We start from the raw sequence: 7,467 nt of genomic DNA, 5'->3' as shown, positions 1-7,467 counted from the left end.
TATGGGAGAAGTATATGCTCCAAAACTGTACTAACCCTTGCTTTAATACAACACTAATTGTGCATCAGTTATAGGGAAGTATAGTTGTACTTTCATGCGAGAAGCACTAGTGTTCTTCACTTTTGGGGGAAGCATGCGGAAGTACAACTGTTGCTTGATGCGAGGGCATTTGTGCTTCACTTTTTGTGGAAGCACAATGTGCTTTCACGCGAAAAGCATAACTATACTTCATGCCGAAGGACACGCTCCTATTTGATGTAAACAAAAAAACCGATGAGAAAAAACCAAAAATGAAATAGCAAACAAATCACAAAAAACAAAAGAAAGACAAAAACCGTCCCAATGAAAACACCCATTGTGCAGCACCTTGAGACGTTGGAGCTTGCCACATGGCACATCGGGGCACTCTCGTACGCCTCGCTCACTAACAGGATGCCGAGTCTCTATTGCGAGCACTTTGCAAGGGGTAGCTCTCAAATAGTAGCTTCCGAGAAGCTGCTACACGCTATAATGAATGGAGCAATGATATATGGGACGACCCATGTAGTAGTTTATTTATTACGGATGCTTATTATTTTGTTGTTGATTTTTTCTATTTCCTTTCCTTTTCCTAAGGTTTGTAGTGTTGTTCTTTTATTCATTTTAATGTTCCTTTTATGTATATTCAAGTTTCTCTGTTTGTTTTTCATTATTTTTAACTTTTTAATAATTAAAATATTTTTAATTTATGAAAATTCATATAGAAAATTCAAATAAATTGATAAAATTTTAGACACATGCATTTTTTAGCATATGAAGCTTTTTAAAATACATAATGAATAAATAATTTTTAAAATGTTTGAACATATTTCCATAGTATATTTCATAAATATATTTTAAATTAAAATGTTTGAATACATAAAAATAATTTCAACAAAATAAAAATGGAGGGCGAAAACCGACAAGACATTTGTACCAACACAGCAAACAGACCAGTCAGAAAACGTTGCTGTGACAAAAACATCCAGCGGCCAGCCCATTCCCGTGGGTGCGCTTTTGGGGGGCTATTCCGCACTATGGAGCTCCTCGCAAAATCCTAGTTCCCGCCCAACGCGGGGAATACTTCCCTTTTCATAGGAAACACACACTTTCCTCTAGCTAAGAGGCCATACCACACCACAAACGTGATTCGTTTTGGTCTTTTGAATATTGTAGAAGGTTTTGGCCTGTTTCTTTTTTCTTATTTATCTTCTTGAGTTTTCATTTATTTTTTGTTTTTTGTTTCTTATCTTTCACGTTATTTTGGTTCTCCTCTTTGTTTTATTTGATATTACTTTGCGTTTTTTCTGTTAAGTTCCTATTTCTTTTTCCTTCATTTTCTTTTCTTTATCCTTTTTCTCGTCCTATCAAATTCAAGTTTTAAAATTTGTAGAAATTTTAGAATTCAGAATTTAAAAAATTCATGAACACTTTTTTAGATACACGAACATGTTGTAAAATATGTGACATCTATTTATTTTACCATTTTCATTAAACAATTAAGGATTTTTTTGAAAATTAATGAATTTCTTTCCAAATTCGTTAAGAATTTACTAACATTTTCTATTTCTTTAACACTTTTCCCAATAAGATTTTTTTAATGAACTCTTTTAAGAACCTTGAACATTTTTAATTTAATAGGGCTGAAATATAAATATCATTCAATTCATAATGGTACTAAATAAAACCACCCAATCCGAAAAACCAGCCAAAACATTGGCCAAATATATACAAGAAATCATCCTCGTGCGATAGGACATAAGCGGCCGCGGGCCACGCGACGAGAACGCGAGTCTATCGTAGGACCGGCCGAGCAACCGCCGTACCAGTGCGCTCGCGTGACAAGCCCGAGGCACGGCCTAGTCGGAGACAACGAAGATATTGATGAAGTAGACGCGTGAAAGATCGTGGATGTGGCCTAGAGGGGGGGGGGTGAATAGGCACTTTAAAATTATTACGATTTAGGCTTAAACAAATGCGGAATAAACCTATCGGTTAATTTGACAAGCACAAAACCTACAACAACTAGGCTCACCTATGTGCACCAACAAGTTATGCTAAGCAAGATAAACAGCTATGTGATAGCAAGATATATGACAAGAAACAATATGGCTATCACAAAGTAACGTGTATAAGTAAAGGGTTCGGGTAAGAGATAACCGAGGCACGCGGAGACGACGATGTATCCCGAAGTTCACACCCTTGCGGATGCTAATCTCCGTTTTGAGCGGTGTGGAGGCACAATGCTCCCCAAGAAGCCATTAGGGCCACCGTAATCTCCTCATGCCCTCGCACAATGCAAGATGTCGTGATTACACTAAGTGACCCTTGAGGCGGTCACCGAACCCGTACAAATGGCAACCCTTGGGGGCGGTCACTGAATCTGTACACTGTGGCAACCCTTGGGGGCGGTCACCGGAACCCGTGAAATTGCTCGGGGCGATCTCCACAACATAATTGGAGACCCCGATGCTTGCCCGGAGTTTTACACCATAATGATTGAGCTCCGAACACCAACAACCGTCTAGGGCACCAAGGCACCCAAGAAGAACAAGCTCAAGGTTACCAAGCACCCCAAAGTAATAAGCTTCTCAACTTCACTTCCACGTATCACCGTGAATAACTCAAACCGATGCACCAAATGCAATGGCAAGGGCACACGAAGTGCCCAAATCCTTCTCTCCCAAATCCCACCAAAGAAACTAATGCTAGGGAGGAAAATGAGAGGAAGAACGAAGAAAAGAACACGAAGAACTCCAAGATCTAGATCCAAAGGGTTCCCTCCACATAGAGGAGAAAGTGATTGGTGGAGATGTGGATCTAGATCTTCTCTCTCTTTTCCCCCAAAAATAGCAAGAATCCATGGAGGGATTGAGAGATAGAAAGCTCGAAGAAGGTCAACAATGGGGGAAGAACACGAGCTAAAGGGATAAGGCTTAATGGGGAAGAAGACCCCCTTTTATAGGGGGGGGGGGATCCAACCATTATCCCCATTGTCGGTGTCAAAACAGGCGGATCTCGGGTAGGGGGTCCCGAACTGTGCGTCTAAGGCAGATGGTAACAGGAGGCAGGAGACACGATGTTTTACCCAGGTTCGGGCCCTCTTGATGGAGGTAAAACCCTACGTCCTACTTGATTTATTCTTGATGATATGGGTACTACAAGAGTTGATCTACCGCGAGATCGGAGAGGTTAAACCCTAGAAGCTAGCCTATGGTATGATTGTATGTTGTCCTACGGACTAAAACCCTCCAGTTTATATAGACACCGGAAAAGGGCTAGGGTTACACAAGGTCGGTCACAAAGGAGGAGATACACATATCCGTATTGCCTAGCTTGCCTTCCACGCCAAGTAGAGTCCCATCCGGACACGAGACGAAGTCTTCAATCTTGTATCTTCATAGTCCAACAGTCCGGCCAAAGGATATAATCCGGCTGTCCGGAGACCCCCTAATCCAGGACTCCCTCAGTAGCCCCTAAACCAGGCTTTCAATGACGATGAGTCCGGCGCGCAGTATTGTCTTCGACATTGCAAGGCGGGTTCCTCCTCCGAATACACCACGGAAGAATTTGAATACAAGGATAGTGTCTGACCCTGCAAAATAAGTTCCACATACCACCGTAGAGAGAATAATATTTCCACAAATCCAATTTGCTGACTTGTTTTGGAAACATGACATTATGCCATGGCCCGGTGATTATTCGAACCATTTCCTTTAACTAGCCCCGCACATAACGCGAGGCAGTTTTTTGACACGTCTTGTCAAAGCAGAGATCGTGTCCCCTTATCACGGGATTCTCATCAATACGGGCATGGGTAACCCAACCGCGCCATCGATTACGACGCTTGGGGGATAAGCGAGTTTTACCAGGCTAGTGGGGGCGCATAGTTTCGGCCGCCCATATAAAGGGGCAAGGATTCACCTTTTCATCCACGCCTTCTTCCTCCTTTGCTCATCCATTTCCGCACACTCGAGCTCCAGCGCCCAAGTCCGCATTTCCCACCTCGACCTTCTCCAACCATGTCCGGAGCGGGAGGCAGGTGGATGGTTTCCTCCGTCACGGAGGGACACATCAAGAAGCTGAGGAGAGCCGGATACCTGCCCAACGACATCGCGCACCGGCTCCCAGATGAGGGGCAGCTCATCCCCACCCCCAGGCCCCATGAGAGGGTAGTGTTCCTTACCCATTTCCTCCGTGGACTGGGATTCCCTCTCCACCCATTCGTCCGGGGGATCATGTTTTACTACGGCCTGGATTTCCACGATCTGGCCCCGAACTTCATCCTCAACATCTCGGCGTTTATCGTCGTGTGTGAGGCCTTCCTCCGCATCAAGCCCCACTTCGGCTTATGGCTGAAGACCTTCAATGTCAAGCCGAAGGTAGTGAGCGGCCGCCAGGCGGAGTGCGGAGGCGCCATGGTGGGCAAGATGCCCAACGTCACATGGCTCGAGGGCTCCTTCGTGGAGACCATAAAGGGGTGGCAATCGGGGTGGTTCTACATCACCGAGCCACGTGACCCTAAATGGGCAGCATCCCCCGAGTTCCGATCTGGCATCCCCACGCGGCCCACCTCCTGGCAAGAGAAGGGCCTGTCCTGGGGTAGTTCGGGAGAGCTGACCGGACTCCAAACATGTATTCAAAACATGGTGAACAAGAAGTTCAAACTCGTCAACGTAGTCCAGGTCATGCTCATCCGCCGGATCCTCCCGTGCCAACAACGGGCTTTCAATTTGTGGGAGTTCGACCCGGCCCAGCACCGAACTCTGAACAGGCTCTTCGACACAACTCATGAGGATGCCTGTAAGGTGCTATTCAAGGGTGCCGAGGTTCCCCCTCCCACTACCGAGGATCGCGGATTCTGTGCGAAGCGCCAAGCCAGCGCGGTAAGCTGTTTTACCTCTCACAGGATACTTGTTTTTCATAGTTTGACTCTATGCGGGATCTAAGCTCCCGTACCTTTGACAGGACTGGCAGGAGACGATCGGACAGATCGACTGTCCGGCTCCTTTGCCCGAAGGCCCAGCAGACGCTCTCCTGACGAAGATGCTGACTCCGGCCCCTTATAAGGTGCCAGAGAAGACCAAGAAGGCGAAGGGAACTCGAAAGAGTTCTCGACGCCAGGCGTCATCGGACTCATCGTCCGATAACTCTGCGACACACTCCTCCCCCGAAGATGAGGAGGAAGAAGAAGATGCTCCCCCTTCATTTGGGGGAGACAAGAAAAGGAAGGCGCCCCAACCGGGGAGGCCGAAGGGTCCAAGAAGGGAAGGACTCTCCTTCCAGACAGTTCCACCACCGCCGCCGAAGGCGAAGACGAGTGGCTGCTCAGGGCCAAGCCCCTGGCGAAGTCGTAAGTATTCGGATACCAGAGTAACTCATAGAATTCCTTTGTCGCACTGCTTCCCTTAATGCCGAATATGATTATGCAGGCCGCCACGAGCCCGTATCGATGTATCGTCGGACGGCTCCCTGGGCTCGTCGGATATGGATAGCGATCCACTTCCGACCGCCACCTCCCCTTGCCCTGCGGATGACATCGAGGTATTGTCTCAAGAGGCGCCGGGTCGAGGGGAGACAGTCCTGGAGGCGCCTCAAGGCGACCTTCCGGACTCTGGGAGCAGAGGGAACAAGGCCCTGAGGGCTCCGAGTTCGGCCCTCAGCCGAACACCGCGCCGGAACCTCCAGTGGTTCCGGACTCGGGCAGGCGGCCTCCTTCCAAGAGGGGCAAGACGCCTGTGCCGGTGACCTCTGTCCATCCAGAGGCACCGGACAATCTGCTGGGAGCGCTTCACAGCGCTTCCATCGACGAGGAGCACCATACTATTATGAGTGCGGTGGTCCAGAAGGTTCAGTCCGCCAAGAGCGGATTGACTGAAGCCTGTGCCAGCCTTCTAACATGCTTTGAGGTAAGTGTTTAAAATATAGGAAAAATATTACCGCATAGACAGTAGCCCCTGATGCTCTGTTCGGTGTTCACAAAGAAAAGCCGAACAGAGGATCAAGCAATATCGCAGGAGTCTAATATAAGTATATCAATATGCGTATGCAAGCTTCACTGCTGGCATCTGCCGCACTGACTGCGGAGGTCGCCGCACTGAAGCAGGACCTTAAAGGGTCCAAGGACAAGCTCGGCCTTGCCAAGAGGCAGCTCGAGGAGAACAAAGGTAAGTAGTACCTAGTCTATGGATATGTATAAAAAGAATGCGATTGCAAAATGACAGGATCATCATGAATTTGCCAGAGGCCACGACCGAAGTGGCGACCCTAAAGCAAGCGCTCTCGGAGGCCGAAGATAAAGCGGCCAAGGAGCGCACCGAGCGGGAAAGGCAAGAGGATCGGGTGGTCGAGGTGCAGCAAGAGCTCCAGGCTCTCGTGATGAAGCACGAGGCGTTGGAGCTTGACTCGAAGACGCGAGCGTCTAAGCTTGCCGCGGCCCTCGAGAGCGCAAAGAGTGCCAAGGCCGAAGCCCAAAAGGCCCTCCAGGAGATTGACGCGATGAAGAAAGTAGCGGCGGGTAAGGCATTCTATATGCAAAGCAAGCATGTGAGAGTAAATTACCTATTACTTACCCGAATCCGGAGCTCTCCAGGAGCATTTGCAGATTTGCCCCGCAGCATATCGGATGCCGCACAGTTTTACTAGGCCGAGGAGGGAGGCTCAACGGAGAAGCTGTTCTGGTCTCAGTATACTGGGACCGAACACCCGATGCCTATGAGCGACCAGCTAAAGCAGCTAGTCGAGCTACACAAGGCGGTCGAACAGGCCATGAAGGGCTTTATAGTCCGGACGTGGCCTGGCGACGCCCTTCCGAATAGCTACTTCGGCCTGGTGAGGCGGCTTGTGGATGCCTGCCCACGGCTGGAAGTCGTCAAGCGGTCCACCTGCATCGAAGGTGCACGTCGGGCTTTCGCTCGTGTGAAGGTGCAATGGGCCAAGCTAGACGCCGTGAAGCTGATCAAGGAAGGGCCGCCGGAGGGCAAGGAGCATCGCCACCCCGAGATGTACTATGAGGGTGTCCTGAATGGTGCCCGTCTCGTAGCGGACGAGTGTACCAAAGATACAATATTTGAGTAAACCCGCTCGTGTAATCCTATATTCATGAAAACTTGTTCATATACGCTATGCAACACTTGTTTGAATTTAAAATATTACCTTCTGTTCGGCTGTTTATCAAATCTGAGAGATGGCTAGTCCTCGGCTTCTGCCCCCATGCCACGAGTGCCGGGGTGTTCGGGATAAACCTGAGCACTCTTGTTCCCATTTTTGGGTCCTTCGAGGGAGGTGCTCAGCACAACGAACAAGGCAATCGGACTATAATGCGTTATCACTCTCACTTAGCCAAAGAATTCTATAATTTAAATTTCGGCGAAGCCCCTAGTGTTCGGAAGGCCGAACTCGGGGTGCGATACACGCCTTAAGCCGGACAGGGCCGACTCCTCGCTCTAA

This window comes from Triticum urartu, chromosome 7A, assembly GCF_056163025.1.
Source record: "Triticum urartu cultivar PI428250 chromosome 7A, HENAU_Tu73, whole genome shotgun sequence".
In the NCBI taxonomy this organism is placed as follows: domain Eukaryota; kingdom Viridiplantae; phylum Streptophyta; class Magnoliopsida; order Poales; family Poaceae; genus Triticum; species Triticum urartu.
Note: the sequence above shows the minus strand (reverse complement) of the source record.